This window comes from Heliangelus exortis, chromosome 17 (genome assembly GCF_036169615.1).
Source record: "Heliangelus exortis chromosome 17, bHelExo1.hap1, whole genome shotgun sequence".
Classification (NCBI taxonomy): Eukaryota; Metazoa; Chordata; class Aves; order Apodiformes; family Trochilidae; genus Heliangelus; species Heliangelus exortis.
The window spans coordinates 12,171,969-12,191,931 of record NC_092438.1 but is presented as its reverse complement, the minus strand read 5'-3'; the positions used below and the strand labels follow the sequence as shown (position 1 = coordinate 12,191,931).

Here is a 19,963-nt window from a genome sequence, read left to right as displayed (position 1 = left end):
CACCTGCCTGGGAGAGCCGGGCTCCCGCAGGAAGCACAATCTGCAGCTGGCTGAGCGTGGAGCAGCCGGGAGCCTTCACTGGGCTCCTGCTCTCCCTCTGGGCTGCTCCCACCTGCAGGAAAACCTGGTGGGTGAGATCACCTCGGGGATGGGCTGAGCTCACAGCACAGAGCCTAAAGCCCTCACGTTTGGATCAGTGGGGACCGTGCCCCTGGTGGGAGGGAGGGAGCAGCTTTCCAGATCTGGAGCATCTCCTGCAGCCTGGCTGCCGGCAGCACGACACGAGTGAACCTCCTTCAGCTGCCTCATCCAGGGTACAGCATGCCCACGGGGTTGTTGATCAGAGTCTGGGGCCCCTGCTCTTGAAGGGGAACAGAGGACCAGCAGCTGGGATGTTACAGAGCTTGTCCCCGCAGATTTCTGTCTCTGAGTCACTGGTTGATGCTGGCCAACAATACAGGAGTTATCAAAAAAGCAGTTGTCGAAAGGGATAAGTCTGATTGTTCCTGTCCCTGTCTGCCTAAACCTGCCTGCATACCTTCACGCCATGTTGACACAGTCCCCAAGGCTTGGAAAGGCTCCCACTTCCCAAAAGTCAGCAGCTCAGAGAGCTGCTTTGAGGAGCCCCAGCCTCCCCTCAGCAAGCAGGAGGATGCAGGGGCAGCAGCCCTGGCTCTGGCTTGGCCGTGGCTCTTGGGGACACGGGACCTCTGTGCCAGCTCCCCTCTGGAGATGCCCAGCTTTCTCCATCTCCAAGCCCCCAGTCTCAGCTCCTCATGAAGGGGCCCAAAACTGGGAGAGGTGAATTATACCCCTTCCCTCGCCCCTAGGGCAAAGCTGGTCAGGAATTTTCTGTCACTGCAATTTTCCTAAAGGAAAATCCACTTGTGCCCAGCCACGCTTCTCAGCTCTGTGACCTTTAAGACTGACTGTCTGCTGGGAAAGCAGGAAACAAACAGATTTGTTTGGTTCAGTTTGATCCGACTCGAAATATTTTTGGTTGTGGTCCCGATCCAAAGTGTTTCATCTCAGATCAGTTCCACATTAATCTGTAATTCCCTGGCAGGCTGCACTGCCAGCAGCACTGTGGCTGGGATGCTGCTCCCTCCCGGGGCCCCGCTCCAACCCGGGGATCTCCGGGGCTGCTCCCTGGCCAGGTGTGCAGCCAAGGTCCCACGCAGCTCTCCAGAGATTTTTCCAGAGTTTTCAGGACCCCAGCTGTGGGTGCAGGGCAGGGACAGCCACCCTCACCGCTGTCCCCATGCCACTGGCTGCTGACTTGGCCCGCAGAGCCCCAGAGAGACGGCCCCAGCTCAGCGGGAGCCTCCTCTGAAGCGGTTCCTCGCTGTCTTCTCTGCAGCTCTGGTTTGCTTCCCGCTGTTCTGGGACCATCCCAATTATCTCCAGGCTTTGCTCTGTCACCAGTGATCCTTCTCCTCCCGACACCGTCCCCCCAGCCCAGCTCCTCAGGCCTGGGGAGGGTGGTGGTGACCGCAGCCCTGTGTGAACAGAGGCAAAAAACAAAACTTTTCTGTCTGCTGCTGCTGAGCTGCTCTGATGGGTTCCTGCTCCAGGATGGGGAAATGGGAGGTGGGGGACAGCACGCAGGTAGCAAGGCCAGGGCAGGTGTCAGGGACAGTGGTTTTATATATATACTTTATATATATATATATATATATATACATATATACTTATATATATATATAATATTTATATATATAAAGCTCCTATCACTGTATTGATAAACATTCTTTGGAATCACTCTGACAGCAGAGATAAGAACAGGAGTCAGCCTTAGTACCTCAGCACTTCCATTTCCAAACAATTTAAAAACAAAACAAAAAGCAAACAAACAAAAAAACCCAAAAATCACACACAAAAAAAAAAAACTCCCCACAAAAAACAAAGCAAAACAAAAACAAAAAAAACAAACAAAAAAACACACAAAAAACACCAAAAAAAGAAAAAAACCAAACGAAACAAACAAACAAACAAACCCAAGACTTTGCTTCCAGCCTGCCTGGCTGGTGTTTAATGCTGCTGCTCCAGGGGCTGTGTGTGCCCTGGGCCAGCCCTGGTGCTGGAGGTGCTGATGGAGCCACAGGGCTGCTCACAGCTTGTGCCTGAGAGGTGGCACCAGGGCAGTGAGGGCAGAGCTCTGCCAGGAAGGAAGGGTCAGGCAGAAACTCGGGGTGCCACATGGCACAACAAGGTGCTGGAGCAAGGGGCAACATCAATCAGGGCAGCATCTTCAGAAGGAAAACATGTTTCCTCCAGCAATACCTGTGAGCTACCTCAGCATCTCTCTTTCCCACTGTTCTGTAAAGTACTTTTATAAATGGATAGTTCTGGGCCATGGGGAACTGGTTTACACACAAGAGTGATTTTTAGGTTGGTTTTGCAGGACTGTGCATGGAGCTGCTGGGCAGGGATTTGACCCAGGAACTGCACAAGGAACCAAACAGCTCACAAACAGACTCAGCATAGCAAGAACCACCTCCAGCCCTGGCAGCATATCTGCCCTCTTGGTACCACAGCACCAGGGAGGCTGCAGGAGGGATGTGAAGGATGGAGCAGAAGGGCTATGGATGGGTATGGAGTGTGGGAGAAGAACTGGGAAAGGGAGAGAGGCAGTGGGACCAGACATGATAGAAAGCAAGGAGCCAGAAAGAGTATTCTTGGTAACTTCTTTCAGTTCTTCATCTTTGCCACCTCCGAGGGTTTCAGTGCTGAGGACTGGGAAGTATGAGATAGTCCAGAGAAACAGTAACTGTGCTTAAACTGCAGGACCCAGGAGTACCTTTCAGCACCAATATTTGGTGGTAATCAAGTCACATTCCAGTTCCACAGCAGAAGGATAACACGGTCATCCCTCCCACTCCAGGTGCCAAAGTCAGTCAGCCAAGGCAGCAGGAGCTGAGCAGCCAGCTGAGCACTGTCCTGGACTCACAAACAACCCTAGGCAGTGACACAGGCTGCCTCTAGCAAGACCTTAAGGTGATGGGCAGACATTTGCAGAGCATCAGGAAAGTGGAGATGATGTGCTGGGGAGCTCTGCCAACTCTCCTCCTTCAGGCACAGTGGAGGTCACAGTCAGTTGCTCATGGTTTCTTTATTCTGGCTCCCTTTTAAAATTTTTGCAGTTCTTTGTCTAGAAACACCTTTGCTGCTCTCAGCAGTTGTTCTTCCTAACTCAACTGTAACTTGCTTTGTTTTGTTCTGTTTATCTTTTCAAGGACACTTTGCCTGGCTTTCCTTATCTCCTCTGTTCTTCTTAAAGAGCCTTGAATCACACCAGAGCAGCTTCTCTATTCACCATTTTTGTGGTGCATGATCTGTTGCTTGTGCTACCCATCACTCACACCAGCTGCAGGCTGTGTGACCTGCCCTCTCCCTCGCTGAGTTTTGTGGGAAGGAAAGCTGGACACAGAGGCTGGAATGGGAACTGTCACGTGTTCTAACCCTGCAGATTAAGCGTTATTTATTTATGTAGGGTGAAGAATCAAAGCATTAGTACTGGGCTGCAAGGGTAGGCTGGCCTCCAACTTCTACTTTAGGGCCACAAACAAGAATTCCAGGTAGACAGGAAAGCCCAGCAGATCAAAAACTGCTTGGGAGACCTCTCCCAGCATCTTCATCCTCCTGCTGTTTTGGAGTCCAGTGGGAAGGACCTGTGTGAAGCAAGCACAGCCCAGCAGGGCCAGCACACCTCAGGCTGCTCTGCTCTGCTGTGACTTGCTTTGAAAGACTGAGAAAATGACTGGTCTCACTTCTGTGTCCCCATTGTGTTCCACAGGGTTTGCTCTACACTGGCAGAAGCCCAAGCCCAAGATCCAGTATTTCTCAACCCAGTTTCCCCCCCTGGTTACCTGCATGTGCCTTAGCAAAGTTCTTTGAAACCCCAGTGCAGCAGAATCTGCAGTTTCAGGCCAGCTGCTGCAGATCAGGATCTGCCAGATGGTTCCAATGGCGCAGAACTAGTTTACACCAACAAAAGATCCTGTCCAGGAACTGGGAAGCATTGTTCTCATTACCTCTGCAATGCTTTTGGTCACAAACCACCCCGTAGGGAATGGCAGAGCTGGCTGTTTCAGCCTGTTTTCCAATAGAAACACAACGTAAGCACTCATGCCGTTTGTGTTTCTTCATTCATCCCCAACAGCTCAGGAACCCATTGGCAAGTTTTACCCAAATCTGACAGAAGGGTCATGAAGCTGATGGTCTGACTGGAGCTGTGACATAGGTTCCTCTCTTCTACCAATCTCCCGGAGGAACCCGCACAGAAAACTGCTGTGAGAGCTCAGCTTCTATCAGACACCAAAAAACCCTGCACGGAGCTTCCCCAAACACCCTTCTTATGCAGAAGCTTTAGGAGGGACTCACGCTTTCCAGGGCACCAGGGGATCCACCAGAGAAGACAGAGCCCTGGGAGAGGAGGTTTCCTTGAGGTGGCTGCTCAGGCTGGCTGCTTCTGGGTTTCCACTGATGCTGCCATGATAAAACAGAGAGGTTGGTGGTGAGAAGCAAAATGATCAGGAACACCAGTTCCTGAGGGAAAGAAGTAGTTCCTTGCCTTAGGAGACGGCCACCCAAAAATGCCAGACAGCATCAACCATGCCCAGGGTTCAGAACAGCAAGAATTTTCTCAGCCTCAGATTTTCTCAGCCTTCCAGTCAGGTTTTAAAGATGATGGTGTCTGTTCTCAGAACAAAATCCAGGGGAAACAACTGATGTCAGTGACTGATGCGCTTGAGCTGTTCATAGGAAGAAGCACAGAAATAATACAAGTTCACTGTTTATCTAACACTGGCCAAGGGCAAAGTCAACAAACAGCCCTGGGATCTCTCAGGAGACACAAAGCCGACAGCCCCAGCATACCCTGAACAGACAGGGGACGCAATTGACTTTGGCAGCGCTGGCTGCTACGTGCTGCTGTGTCAATAAACATCCACACACAGATAGCTGAGGGAGGTGAATGGTTGTGGGACATGGAGAGGAGTAGTGCTTGCTATGAAGAGGCAACAGAGAGAGAAATCAGTCTGAAAAATAATAACACTTCACTCTACCATCTGCCCATGACAGAGGGAAAGCAGGAGCACTGGTGAGGAGGCTGTCCCAGCCACACTGCTCAGCAGACACCGTGTTGCTTCTCTGGCTGTGCAGCTGTGTACAGCTGAGGAGATGGTGTTCATGACGTGCTCCCACCATCCATGCTGCTGCTTTCCTGTGTGCTTCCAGAAATATCTTTACCTCACCAGGGTCAGGACCTCGCCAGTGACTTCTCTCCCAGCCCCTGGTCTCATTTTCAGAGTGAGGGATGCAGCTCTGTGCCAGGCTGTGGCTGGAGGGCTAAGAAAGGGCAGGGGTCTTCCCAGCCCAACCATCCTCTCAGATCCAGCCCCTTTCCCACCTCACAACTTTAGGCAAGTCATCAGCAAAACTATGTGAGGCTGACAGCAGTTTACAGGTGGATCCTGGCCATGCTGGTCCTGTTGGAAACCCACAAGCACCAAACTAGGGCTCACAATGGAAACTTCAGTCACCGAGGTGAGACTGGTCTAACAGAATGCCTTCAGCTGCTTCCTTTGGGAAGGGAAGCTGGTTCCAACATCTTTAGAGGAAGAAGGATGCCTGAAATGGAACCAAGAAGCAAATGAGCAGCCCAGGCAGGAGAGAAAAGCCAACCCATCAGCCTTGAAATGCACATCTTTTGAAGGTCCTTCTGAATAGCAGCTGTACCCTCCAGTGTACCCTCAGTTATCACACATAATCTTGCTGAGATGGAGCTCTAAGCCATTAATAAAGACATGAAATATTGGTCCCACTATCAAAAAAAGAACTGAGTGCCTTTGACTCTTCCATATCCTTTGTTCCTAGGTTCTCTGCCCCAGTAAGCAGTGAGCCCACACTTTCCTTTGCCTTCATTTCACTGCTGGGGTTTCCTGGTGTCCTTCTCATCTGCTGAGCACTGCTGAGCTGCAACTCTCCCCACCCCATCCCTGGAAGCTCAGGCAGTGCCTGGGTGTGCACTGCAGGTAACCTCTCCCTGCTTCTGTAGCTGCTCAGGAGTCCCCTCTTGGCTTCTCCCCAGTGCGCAACTCTCACAACAAGGATCACGGGCCCTGTCCAAGATGCTGCTAGTGCAGTGGGTCCAGGGTGAAAAAGAACGCTAAGTCTCAGGCCAGTGCACCCAGGAGGAATCAAGGCTGAAATTCCACCCTTCCCAAAACATCCAAGCTGCAGCGCAGAACCATTTTAAGAGCAACAATGCCCCCTGCCTGTCTCCATCCCAGCGCTTTCCTTTGAATTTTCCAGCTGCGAATCAGTTGTTATGGATCTGTCCCTTCTCTCCTACCACAGGTAGGACACACAACTCCAGGTTTAGGGGAGATAGGACTTTAAGGATTCTTTTACGATTCTGCTTCAAGATGGTGTCAATTCAGGGTGATTTCACTGTCTGCTGTTCAGCCTGAACCAGGGTTTGGTCATGGACACATCAGAGCTCTGTCAGAGGCCCACATCCTCAGGAGCATCCAGAAACTCAGTTCCTTCTGCTTTCAGTTTCATAATCCATACTCATAACTTCATCTTGCTTCTCCTTTCAAACCCTTCACCTTTTCCAGCTCACCTTCACTTCCCACTGGGCCAGAAAGAGAAGACTGCCCAGACCTTCCCACTGACCTCACCTATGGGGTGATAAGCATGTTCCTGCTTTCTGAGGGTAGCACCTTGTCTTGACTCATTGCTTCCTCTGAGAGAACAAGCAAAGATGAAGGAGAGGCAGCTCGTGGTGCCTAAGGAGTCCTTCTGGGATGGAAAAGGACAAGTGTTTCTGGAGCGAGATGACATGCTCTGAGCCATGACGTGGACCCAGACAAGGAGATGGTTGCCTGAGTACCCTTGGCTGTGAAGAGGGCTGGAAGAGCCCATCCCTGAAGGAGACTCTTGTGACTCCACGGAGCAGAGCGGGAGAGCCGCCAAACCTTACTCTCTGGAGAGACCAGGGGCAGGATCGCAGACATCCCTGACGCAGAGGAAACCGGGCACTGGGAACCTGGAACAAGGGCCTGAGAATCACAGCAAGGGACGAGTTTGGGGCTGTGAGTCACAGTCGGAACGCAAACACAGGACCCGGGTATCACGCGGTAACCGCTCACTGCGCGTCAGCAGCACAGTCCATGTGCATTCGCTTAGTCCCTGCAAATAAGGTCACCTCAGCCAGCTTAGTGCGGTTCTGTCGGGTTGGCTAACTCAAACTGACTTGCATGTGCCATGGATTAAGGGTGTGCACACAGATGCCCCCCACCGTCAGCTGCTGTACAGCAGCCTGTCCCTCTCTGATAGCTCGGGCAGTCTGTCTGAGCCTCCGGCTTCACAAAAGCTTCACCACTGGGACAGGGAAGCCTCCAGAAAAAGTGCCTGAGGTATGGTAAGGTAGTTAAGGAGGTGACCCAAACCAGGTTGCCAGTGGAGTTATGTTCAAGGACCATGAGGACCCATCCTGGGCCATTTCTGCCTTCCATCTTGGGTGTGGCTTCTCCAGGACCACAGCCTCCCATGTTCCTCTCCTAGGCTGGAGCCTACTGGGCTTGGAGATGGCTGCTTGACAGAATTGCCTCGTTAGGATGTTTCGCAACAAGCTCCCTGTGACTGTATTAAGTGGCCTGCATCATCTGTTTTGACTTTGCTGGATTTGTCTGTGTTCAATATATTTCTCGCAAGGGTCCCAGTTCAGCCCTCATTGACGTCAATGGGAGTCAGTCCATTCCCTTCAGTAAAGAGAGCTGTCCCTTGGTGCTTGTATCTTGGCTGCTCCATTTCAATGCCCAGCTCTGTACATTCCCCTACTTTCCCCAGCCCTTGGACATGGCTGGCAGCTCTAACTTGTCCCTTCTGGCTGACTAGCAGGATCCTGTCCTGCACTTGCTCCTTGTTCCCTGACACCGCGTGGATCTCGTTTGTTCTTCACCACAGATCTTGAATTTTCTGAGCACCCTCAGCACTGTATTTCCATAGATGGGTCCTCCAGCAATGGTTCAATTTTGTAAACATAGATGAAGAAGGTTTTCTTTTGTTGGCTTCTCCATCTGGGTGATGTCCTCCTCCAGCAGTCATCCACCTGGACAGTGAGGAAAGCTTTTGATTCCATCAGTTTTATTTCTGCATTAGGTCCTCAAGGATCAGCTCCAATCCAAACTTAGATCTCTGTGTGGGTGTTTGTTAAAGAGGAAGGCTGGACAGTAAAAGGAGTCTGAGAATCTGGTTTCAGCACCACACTCTGTTAAAGATTCCCACTGATATTTCAAATAAGCCATTTAAATCCTTTGCTCCCTCCTGTAAAACCAGGAATCATGCTCCCCTCTCTCCAGTGGTTCCTGATGGTGAGCTGTGCTCAGAGTACTTTTGAGACCACTACTGAATCCCATGCAAGGAACTTTGCATCCCAAATCCTTTCTGAGTTTGTCCCATTGCTGCTTCTAAACCACTTCAAAAATGGACAAACAAAGATGCAAAATATTAGCTGATCACTCACTAGATAAACCTTTCACCACATCCATGGGCTGCCAGAGAAGAGGCAGGACAACACACACCATGTGTGTTTTAAGTCCATTCCTAGATCACTCATTCCAGCAATGCTGGGGAGAGGATCCTGCACTTGACAGCCCCATGGTGTGATCCTGTGCAGCCTGGCTCACATTTGTACATTCATCCTGGAGCCGAACTGTCTGCCTGCTGCATGTTATCCTAAGGAAGATCTCCAGTTCATGGCACTGAAGTTCTTCAAAGAAGACTCATCTCAGAAGGGTGAAAAAGACAAGGAAAGAGGGAACCACGGGAACTCATCTCCTTCCACATCCCAGCTGGGCTTGGCTGGAGCTGGCTCCAATTATGGTGGTGGAGCCCAGCATTGCGTGCACTTCTGAGGCTGCCACAACACCTCCTGGTGCCAGAGATGTGCTCTCAGACCATGCTGAAGCAGATGGGTTAAACATGGCACCCCCACCTCCCCATGGCAGGCACAACTGGGGAGAAGGGAATGGTTTTTCTCACTACCAGATATTCTGCTGGAAGGGGGTAGGTTTCCTGCGAGCTCCAGCAGAGAGGAGGGAATGGCAAAGCACTCAAACAGCAGTCAGCCATGGTTCCAGGGGAACACTTTCAAGATGTGGTCTGTCCCACTGATAAGCAATCACAGAGAATTCAGCCTCAGGAGCAGTGCCCACATCCCACTAGATTTTGAGATGAGAAGAAGAGAAGCAATGCTTCAAAGCTGATGGAGTCCAGGGTACCCCTGCACATCATCTCCCTGAGGCTCTGCTGAGGCCAGGCCACCGTGCCATGGGGAAAGCTGCTCTGAATGAAGCACTCACACCCGGATCCCATCTCGCTGGCAAATCGTGGGGAAAGAGCTGTCAAAGCCAAGGCCAGGCAGCACCACGCTCCCTCAGGGCTCCAGCTGTGCAGTGCTGCTACCAGAGACAGGCAGGGGCTGGGGACACGTGGTGACGCTGCTGTTGGACTAAAGAAGAAAGCTGAATGTGAGGAAGGATGAAAAAGATGAACACTGGCTGCCAGAGCCCTGCTCAGGTGGGAGCTGGGCAGAAATGGCAGCGAAGCCACTATTTACGAGGAGTAAAGCATTACAGAGCACAGCTGGGCCTGGACTACCTTCACTGACACCACAGCCTGCCAAGCTCCTAATAAAACCCAACACAGGTTGACTTGGGTTCTCATGGTTCTCCAGAGCAGCAGCTTCCCCCTCCCCACCTGGGGCCCACATGGGCTGTGAAGAAAAGCACTTCCCCAGCATCTCACCGCTTCCAGGGCCTCCGGGGCTTTCCCACCCACCTCCAGAGTCAGGGACAGCAGCCCAGGAGTGGGTCCATGCCCTCACCACTCAACCTGCCCTTCGCAGCCCCACCTCGCCACACATGCCTCTGCTCCAAGCGGGGATGGAGTACGCCCATGGTCTGTTGTTGTTGGTTTTGGCTCTGCAGTAGCAAGCTGCTTCCAGCAAGACTGGTATGAATAATTGCCCAATTAACTGGAGGAACTTCCAGATGTGTGTTTGCTTTCATACCCATCCAGCCCCCCTCAATCCCACGTGCCTAACGCCGCGGAGAGCAGTGGGGGTGGGAGAGCCAAGGCCCTGCTCGCTCAGGAGGCAGCATGGGCAGGGCTAAGCCCGCTTGCCTGGCTCAGCTCCCCTTTCCATCCCCACCTCCCTCCCGCTCTTTAAATGGGGAAATGGTCTTTTTTTAACGACCCCAGGGAGAAGGAAATTTGCCCTGCCTGCCAGACCTTGGCTGCACATGCCAAAAGCCGAGCAAGCAGAGAAGAAAGCTGATCCCATGTTATGATTTTTATCAGGTGCACATACAGTGAACCCTCTTAAGACAGGTATTTCTTGCCATTTCCCTCCTTTCCCCCCACCCCTCCCCTTTTCCCATTGAATAATTTCACACTCAGCAGAGCTTTTATTATCAGCCAAACTTCTTTCACCTTGCGGGACATGCTGAAGCATTTCAAGATTGTGGTTCTTCTCTGTTGTCAGTGCCATCCAGCCCTAGCATTGCCACCCACCTGCTTCACATCATCCAGATAAGGGGGGCTCCTCCTAGGACCTTGTTGGAGATGTCACCTGGGCACAGACTGTCTGGAACTCAGACAGCAGAACAAGGCCAAAAGGTGTCCCAGACCCCACAGATGACACGAGCTTCCCACCATCCCTCTCTCGCACAAGAGGTGGCTTTCACCTCCTCTGATTTTAGTACCCAGTTGAGCACCAGAATATCTAAGTTCTAGTGAGAAATAACTGAAGCCACTCCAGAACAAACCTGCTCTATCTGACAGTGGCAAATGAGCCGATTCACCCACAGGAGGCTTCAGTGCCTCCCCACTGCACAGCACAGATGGAGCTTCAAGGACAAAATTACGTGTGCTCTGCCCAACCACTGCATGAGTGAAGCAACTCCAGCTCAAGGATTCCTCCCAAACCAAAATCCCAAAGCCTTGAGACCCTTCAGATAGGTGTCCAGAAATAATAGCAGCTAGGGGTGAAGGTGGGAGTGGCATTAGCTTGGCATTGTGGGCATCACATGCCTCCTTGTGTCATTATTTCCCAAAGTTTTATCTTGCAAACCTTCAGACAGCAACTAGCAGAGAGCACCTGGGACTTAAACACCAACACAACCACAGCCAGGACACCTCCTTTAGCACCAGCACACGAATGTGTATACACGATGAGGCACAACGCTCACAAGACCTGCTTTCCACCCAGCAGCTGGCAAAGTCTGAACCTGAAGAAAAAGGACAAACTGCCATGTGATCCTTCCCAATAGTGTTCATGGTGCCCACTGCAGGTCAGGCAAGTGGAGGCCAGGCAAGTGGCTTCAGGGTAATTGTGCTCCTGAAGCTGACAAAATGGTTTGGGCAACGGTCTGTTTCCCCATCCTTTGATTCACAACTGGGCAGGGCAGACAGCCAAGCTCCAAAAACCTTTAAAAGAAAACAGTGACATTTTCCTGAGTGAAGCTCAAGAGCCAACACTAACTTTTCAGTTATCAGCAAATAGCCCAGTATCAAGAACACTTTTACATGCTGAATTTCCATACCACCCATTGCAAGACTGGGGTATAAAGTCCCCCTTCTCACAAGCTTCTCCTCAATCACTGGAAAAGTCACTTCTGCCAGGAGTGACTTTCCCTTGCCTCCTGTCTTGCTATTCAAATCCAGCCCAGCTACAGCAACAACGATTTATTTGTCCCACAACACATTTCCAGGTCAGCTCAGACTACACCATACGCTTCGGACAGAGATTGAACCTTCTTGTTGGAGAGCAGCTGTGATGCCTTCCTTTAGGAGGAGATATGCACAGCTCCTGCACTTGCTCTGCTGCCCGTGGCACAGGCTGAGCAGGCATTTGTTCTTCCACAAAAGGACAGGGTGTTGGAGCCTGCAGAAGGAGGTGATACCACAGGCATTGGAGAAAGGCACAGTCTGAGGTCCCAGCCAGAAGGGTGACACTGTACAGGATCAGAAGGAGTAAAGATGGTGAATTCGATGAATGCTCAAAGGGAGGCAACAATGTGTGTTTCCTAAAGGACAACACGACCTTACATCTGCCCTGGGCACCGGCAGCCTGATCTGACAGCCACGGGACAGGGGTGCTGAGCCTGCCAGACCACGGGGTCACTGTCAAGAGGCAGAGGAAGCTTTTGGGCTGTGCTGGATTTTGCAAGGGTGGAACAACTGGCTTCCCCTCCCCAGCCATCACCCTCCCCACCACTCCGCGGGACCCTAAGTGGGCCATAAATGTTTTCAGCATGGCACTTTACCAAGCGTATGCCATAAATTACAGTCCCGTGCCGATAATAAGTCAGGTAATAGCGCCACTTTTTTGTCCTGCCAACTGCACAAAAGGTGGCAGAGGGGAGGGAGGAAGGCGGGGGGAGACGCCTATTAGCACCAGGCTGGATTTTATACGCGGTGGAAAGTGTTTGTTCAGCTGGAAGTGAGAAGGGTCCTTAACCCGAGAACAGGCGCTAATGAAAACAGAGTGCGGGGAGGGGTGCGGGGCAGCGGCACAGAGTGGCGATTCACGCTCCAGCGCAGGTGCGAGGGCTGCAAGGACCAGGCCCGGGTCAGAGCACACACCCAGCAGTGCTTTTGCTCTTCACACCTTTTGGAAACACTAATTGCAGGTTCTGATTTGCCCTACGGGAGAGCACAGACAGGTCTGAGAGCACCCAGTGCCTGGCTTTTTGTGCAAGGCCCACCTGACGGGCTGAGCCGCGGACCTGCTCTGGCTGCTCCGATGGGACAGTGAAAAACCCGCTCCAGCTTGAGGTCCTCTGGGCACCATAGCCCCTTCTCACCCTTTACCCTGGGGGGTTCAACCTCATCTCAGGTCTCCAGAAAGAAAAGCCAGGGGATAGCAGCCTGGTTTTGCACTTGCTTGTCCTGCCATCCCTGCTGTGAACTCTGCAAGGCCCTCGCTGCTCCCACTCCATCACACGATGTGGGCGATGCACCCAAGACCCAGAGCCAGCTGCCCAGACAGAGGTGCAACACCATGAGGGACATCCATCCTCCTGGGACTTCCTGGGAGTGTCAGTGCTGTGTCTGAGCTGGTGCAAAGGAGTACAGGTGGAAGGAAGGGACCACGACAGCATCAAAGACGGCACAAGGTACAAAGTAAGCAACGTGTATCTTATCCATCCAGATCTGTAGCATGTGACACACCAAAAATCCCTGGAGATTATATCTACAATTGAGAATAAAGAAAAACTCCTTCAAAATCACCCTCTCAGGAAAAGCCCTGGGAAAATAAGCCACCAGATCACCAGGCAGGCACCTCTTGGGTAGAGGCAAAGTGCCACATGCAAGATCCCTTCCCAATGAGCTCTCTTCCTCCAGAGAGTCACAAGCTGCCAAGAGCACCCCAAAGGTACCCAACAGCCAGGGGGATCTCTGTGGACTTGAGCCCACCAACAGCCATACCTGCAGCCAGAGCCAGATGCTAATAGGGAATTACCACACGTTGGAATACTTAGTGCAATACACTGAGAGCAGACTACACATGTCACCACATAGCTATGTCCCCTCATGGAGGGGTATTAAAGTCATCCAGAAGGGAGGCTGCTAATTCCCTCCTAAAAAATCCCCTGTCCATGCCAGGAGGATCCTCCAGTACCAAAACTAACCCTTCCCATGGCATTCAGGGTCCAGCAAGACGACCGCCTGCCTCTAGCAGGCAGGAGGAGCCATAGCGGGGGAGAAGGGCAGGAAAAAGAAATGGGGAGAGCTGGGTGCCACCCTTCCAATCCAATGGGAAATGTGGTATCCACAGAGCACTTCTTGGCATCCACTCCACTTCTTGGAGTCACAGAGAAGCACCTGGCTGCCTCCAGGACAGTGCCTCTTTCAGCATCCTTAAAACACCCACCAGCACCTTTGGCTGTAGCCCTCATTGACCTGAGGAACATCAGCAGCTCATCCAGAGGGGCAGGACCAGGTCTGGTTGCAGCAGGTGGAAGATGATCCCCACCACTGGGCAAACCTCCCGTTAAGAAACTGGCACCCGGTATGAAAAGGATTTGCTTAATTATCCCATGGTAATTCCCGGCTTCACCCACAGGAGGTCACACTTCGGCAGGTTTATCAGCTCTCCGGGCAAGCAGCCCCGCACAAACCGCACTCCCGCGGGACCAGCGAGCCTCAGTTTTAACTCGCCCAGCTCAGAGTTTGTCCTAAGCCCCTTCCGTGCACCCTGGCAGCCTCTGCTGATCCTCCAGCCGCTCTCCTCGCCCTTCCTACGTGTGCAAGAGTCCTCTCCAAGGCTCCTGGGCACCCATATGGACACATCTCCTGTGCCATGGCTCATTCCACCTACTCACCCATTCCTCACCCGTTTCATTTCTTCCTTTCATCTCCTTTCCCAGTCCAGCCTTCCAGCCCCTTCAATGCCCCTGCCAAAAAGACTCCATTCTGTCCAGGGCCCAGACAATCACCTGGTTCCATAAGGAAATGAGTGACACACGGCTGCAGGTACCAGAGAGATCCCTGTTCCAGTCTGCTGCAGGAAATCGAATGCTCTGCTGGAACAGCATCCCACCCACAGAAATGGTTCCCTAGGAGCTCACCTGTCTGCAAAGAACAGAGAGAGAAAATCTGCCTTCAAGACATAAACCCAAAGGAAACACTGAACTTCACTGAACACTTGTGGAACTGCTCATTTTGTGCCACATGGGAAAATTCTGCATAATTCAAGGAAGTTGTTGATTGGCAAGCTCTATAAACAAATATCCCGGATTTATCCCTAGAAAGGTTGGTTGCCCAGAGTTTCCAGGGGGTCACCAGATCTTGCTCTTGCTTTGAGCCACTGCACTTGGAGCTTTTGTATTCCCTGGCTCCTGTGAGGCTGCCAGCAGTGAACACCTTTCTCCGGGAAGAAATGTAGATGAATTTCAATGTTTTCTACCAGCCACCAGCCAGGTGGTCAAGCACGGTTTTAACCCTCTCTCACGTGGTCACAGAGTCCAACAGTGTGAGCAGGGGCTAATGGAGATTATTCATTTGGCCAGCTTTCCTTGCACCAAGCAAACACCTTCTTTCTGCTGCAGTTTCCCTGGAGAAGGAGAATACCAGCACTGATTTACCTCAGAGGGGCACCACGACCCCAGTATCAAGACTACACAGGGCCCACAGGCTGCTGGGAAAAGCTGCCATAAACACTGAAAGCAGATGGAAGCTTTTCATCCTCCTACAAAATTTTATCAGATGCTGCCCACACTTCTCTCTGTTCCCACAGCCATCTACTTGCATCCTCTTCTAAACCTGCTTTCCTTGCTAGCTCAGCTTCATTTAGCACAGGGGACATAATCATTGCCATGTGTGCAAGTGCCCTTCAGGACCCTGTGGAACTGAACACAAGTGGAGGTGAAGTAACAGATTGTATTTTGAATCTGGGAAACTGGACGAAGGAACGGTCTCTCAGCACAGCTTCTGGAAATGGCTCATCATGTGCTCATCGCTCTGCAGAGGAACCCCTGAAGGCAGCACGAATTTCTGTGGCTGATTCTAGGATGGGAACAGCTCTGCTCAGTGCTTTGAACCAGCCCTGAGCTTATCTGTGCTCCAAATCAGCAGGTCTGCCCTGCCATGAGGTACCTGGCACTGTCACTCCAATGCCCGAGATCCTACTAAACATTTGCCCCCACCTTTGTTCTAAAATAAACACAAAAAACTCTCTTAAGACTTCTTGTAAGACCCAGCTGCAATGGCTGTAACTCCTCCTCGTGTTTCATGCTTCCTTATCTGTCATGTTCTTTTCTTGTGGCCCTTTGTGGTTTCTTGTAGATTGTAAACCTTCTGGGTAAGGGATTTCTTATCTGTTTGGCAAAAGCCTGCATGAGCAAGCTGTGTACATTTACAACGCCGTATAAAAGATTAGTACTTTATTGGTCACTTAAGCATTCCTAGTTAATAATCTTTAATGTGGCAGTTATTTATCCAGTCGTAAACAGAACACTGCTGCCAAGTCAAGTCAAATAAACACTATGGAAGTCCTTCATCTTTAAAATGAACCCATTACTGTCCCGGCTTAAAAAAAAAAATAAAATTAAAAAAAAAAAAAAAAAAAAAAGCACATTGTTACTGAGCACACAACAGTTCTTATCTTAAAGCAACCACTGTATTTAGTGTTTGCACTGAGCTTTTCACCTCATCCCCTCAAGCCTCTGCAAGGCTGATCACAGCGCAGTCTCCAGAGCAGAACCACAAGCCCAAGGTCTCCTTACCCTACACTGCCGACCCCCCAGTGTCACCCCCACTGCCCCCGATCCTTCAGAGCCCCTCACAACCCCCATCACCCCTAACAGCCCCTCAGTGTCACCCCTCAAACCCTGTCACCTCTCAGAACCCCCACCAACCCTCACAGCCCCCGGCACCTCTCACATTCCCCTCACTGTGACAAGTTACTGCCTCCCACCAGCCCCCCCATCCTTCAGGGACCCCTCACCCCTCTCTGCCCCTCAGTGTCACCCCCACAGCCCCTGTCACACCCCCCCCCCAGACCCCTCCATCCTTCAGGGACCCCTCACTCCTCTCTGCCCCTCAGTGTCACCCCCAAAGCCCCTGTCACCCCTCCCTGCCCCCCCTCCCCATCCTTCAGGGACCCCTCACCCCTCTCTGCCCCTCAGTGTCACCCCCACAGCCCCTGTAACACCCCCCCCAGACCCTCCCATCCTTCAGGGACCCCCTCACCCCTCGCAGCCCCTCAGTGTCACCCCCACAGCCCCTGTCACCCCCTCCCCAGACCCCCCGATCCTTCAGGGACCCCCTCACCCCTCGCAGCCCCTCAGTGTCACCCCCACAGCCCCTGTCACCCCTCCCTGCTCCCGCATCCTTCACATCCATCCCTCCGTGTTCCCCCTCACTGCCCCCCGATCCCCCCCCCCCCGTCCTATCTCAGCCTCAAACCCGCAGACGCCGCGCACGTGCCCGCGCCCGCCGGGGCCGCGCGCATGCGCGCTCCCGTCCCGACGCCCACACTGCGCATGCGCGCGGCCCCGGCGGCTGCTGCCCCCCCCACACCCACCCCCCCCCCCGCCTCATCCCCATCCGGAGGGCCCCGGCGCGCGCGGCGGAGGCGGTAAGGGCGGGTACGGGAGGAACCGGTACCGGTACCGAATGGCGGGGCCTCGGCGGAACCATCCCGGATCAGCACGGCCGGGAGGGGGCCCGCCCCGAGCCCGGCCTTCGCGGGCCCCTCTCGGGGGGTCGGCGGCCGTGGCGGGGGGGGGGAGGGTAGGCCCAGGGTTAGGCCCGGGGGGGTCGGGACAGGGCCCCGGGACCGCTGTTCCCATGGGGATTTGATGGCGCTGGGGGCACATTGGAGAGCTGTCGTGTCCCCAGGGACTCTCGGTCCCCCGTGGGAGCCTTTGGATTTCGCGTTTTAATTTGTGTCCTCACGTGGAGGCTTTCGGAGGGGTTTCCGTGGGTTTTGGGCACCTCTTGGCGTGACTGCGTGGGTCAGCACTCCACTCGGACACGGTACTTTTTCTGCAAAATGTGTCAGAACCTGGGGATGAGGTGAACACGGCTGCACGGCTTGCTGGTAGCACCCACCAGCTGCTCCCAGTTTGCACCAGTTCTGCCCGCTGGTCCCAGTCAGAGGGGCTGTTTCTATGCGCGTGGAGAACTCTAACCCCAAACCGGTGTTCTGCAACTTTTTCCTTGAGGATTTTAAAGTTTCTAGCACAAAAGTTGGGGTTTTTAGATGAGTTGGTTTCCTTGTTGGCCTTTTTCTAGGAACTGGTCTTGTATGTATATGCATATACAGCACATCCTTATGTGTTGCTCTTGGGATATTGGGGCTGCCCAAATGTTATCAGCTGAACACCAGATTTAGGGTGCCCTAAATGTGCCCTTAATGTTCCTCAGCCTTCCTGGGTTTGGCAAAAAGAGAAGAGGATGCATTGTGCCTGGTTGGCTCCAGCCCCAGGAGGTGCCCAAGGGCAGCAGGAGGGGTGATAAATGAAAGGTGCTGTGTAGCTGTGAGGAGAGGGATGGGGGGACTTCTATAGTCAACTGTATTATCTTAAAACTGCAGTTTTCTGTGGGAAGGTGGAGCATCTGAAAGCTTTTCTGGCTTCCAGAAAATCCCAGTAGGATTCTCAGAGCACCCAGGAAAACTCAGAGCACAGAAGTGACATGGATCACATCTAGGACTCTGTATTACCAGAAAAAGTCTTCCCTATTGTTAGAATTTCCTTCTTTTTGCAGTTACCAGCAGTCAGACCATGTTGCTGAAGTCATCTAAGATGGTTTCTTTGCAGGAGCAGTGCTGATAACTCAAGTCCAAGGACTCCAGACACATTTTATCTTAGTTTTTTGTTGCTTCCAAGCAATACATGATACTTAAATCCTTTGTAATTTGAAAAATAGCTGGATAGGATGGCATAATAATTAGCTAGTTGGCATCTTTCTGCCAAATGCCCTTCCTCTCCTTAAGGTTTGAAAGTTTGCAGGTGTTCCTGCTTCTAGAATTTGAACACAAGGGAAAGCAGCTTTCTGCTTCTTTTTTTTGCTGTCAATAATTAAATGCTGCCAAGTAAATGTTTCAGACAGGCTGTCTGTACATGCATCATGTATTTAAGCACCTTTGCTCTTCCCAGCTCTCTCCTTTTATTGTGAACTTTGTTTTCTCTTCTTGGTTGTCTTTACTTCTTCGTTCTGATCCATACTTCTTTGTTCTTTACTTCTTCAATCTGAAGTCTTGAAAGAGCTTCCTTCCTCTGATCAGCCTTGGCATTTGGACTGTAAAGAAAACTGTGGGGAAAAAAAAAAAAAGCTATTCTGAAGACAGGCAAGCAAGCAAACCAGTCCACACTCTACATGTCTCCAACACCAAGTTTATTGCAGTCTGATAATACTACCCCAGCCTCTGTGTACATCCTAAGTGCCTTTGCTTCAGTGTCACAGCTGGATGGTGTTGGTGACAAGCAAATTATTGCCAACAGACCATGTCTTCTGCTCTTTAGAATATGCCCTGCCCTGCCTGCTAGGTTGGAGAGGCCATGGAAGGTGTTTGTGTCAGGCTGGGTGGATGCATGCTCAAGCAGGCAGAGGTGTGTTAACCCTCTAAAATAGACAAAACTGTGTTAATGGCCTGAAAGAAAAATAGGTATTTATATTCCATCTATACATAGCTTTAAATTGTGACTGGGAGCTAAAGACTTAAAATCTCTTTTACCTGTCTGCTTGTTGGGATGCCTTTATTGCTGGGTTTTATTTGCAAGGGCTTTAGCCACTTACTGCTTTTTGTACTTGATGAGGCAGTCACACGACCTGATAGACAAATAGAGCTAATTGCACTTAATTAATGATTGACTTGTTTGGAGTCTCTGTGTATTGGGGTGGAGTACATGCTGGGGGTGTCCAGCTCAGGAATCAACTCTTTAAATTTATTAATAATGAAAGTGATGGTTTCTGTGGTGTTCACACTCTCAGGCTTTACCCTATCTCATTTTTTCTTTGCTTCCCCAAACTTCTGAAGTGAGAGGACAATTACAGAGTTTTCAGGCATGTTGCAGAAGACCATGATTCTCACTCTTCTCTTGTTTGGGTTCTGTGTGTGTATTTTGCACCTCTGTGGTACCTCACTGATCACTACAGCTCACAATATCAATGGTGGTTGAGCATTAGGAACACTTCTGTCACCCCAGGGCAGGGGGTGGCAGGAGGAGGGGAGGAGGTGCTGCTTTCTTTGAAGTCCTGGCAGATATAAGGCCCTACACATTCTCCAAGAGCTACTGTCATTTATCTGGCCAGCAGTGAAGCACTCGTGTCTGAGCTTTCAACTGTAATAAAGTACACAATAGATTAATCACAGGTGATTTAAAGACCTTGTTTAAGAATCAAGGAATCCCAGAGTGGCTGAGGTTGGAAGGAACCTTAG

General features: G+C 51.6%; 1 protein-coding gene and 1 long non-coding RNA gene across 3 annotated transcripts in view; one reads left to right on the top strand and one right to left on the bottom strand.

Moving 5' to 3' along the window:
* The window catches only part of TBC1D24 (TBC1 domain family member 24), a 371,517-nt gene that overhangs the window by 330,443 nt on the left and 21,111 nt on the right, over positions 1 to 19,963 (top strand). The window contains exon 1 of one of the 2 annotated variants that reach the window (XM_071761058.1): positions 17,069 to 17,155. The exons of the other annotated variant lie outside the window; for it this stretch is intronic. The gene's annotated coding sequence lies outside the window, so the exon portion shown is untranslated. Of the gene's footprint in view, positions 1 to 17,068; positions 17,156 to 19,963 lie in introns of those variants that run through there. 2 annotated transcript variants of the gene reach the window in all.
* LOC139803949 (uncharacterized) lies at positions 961 to 14,715 on the bottom strand. The gene is made up of 3 exons (XR_011729235.1): positions 14,514 to 14,715; positions 4,384 to 4,488; positions 961 to 1,499 (listed from the first exon to the last, which is right to left on the bottom strand). It is a non-coding gene; the product is annotated as an uncharacterized lncRNA (long non-coding RNA).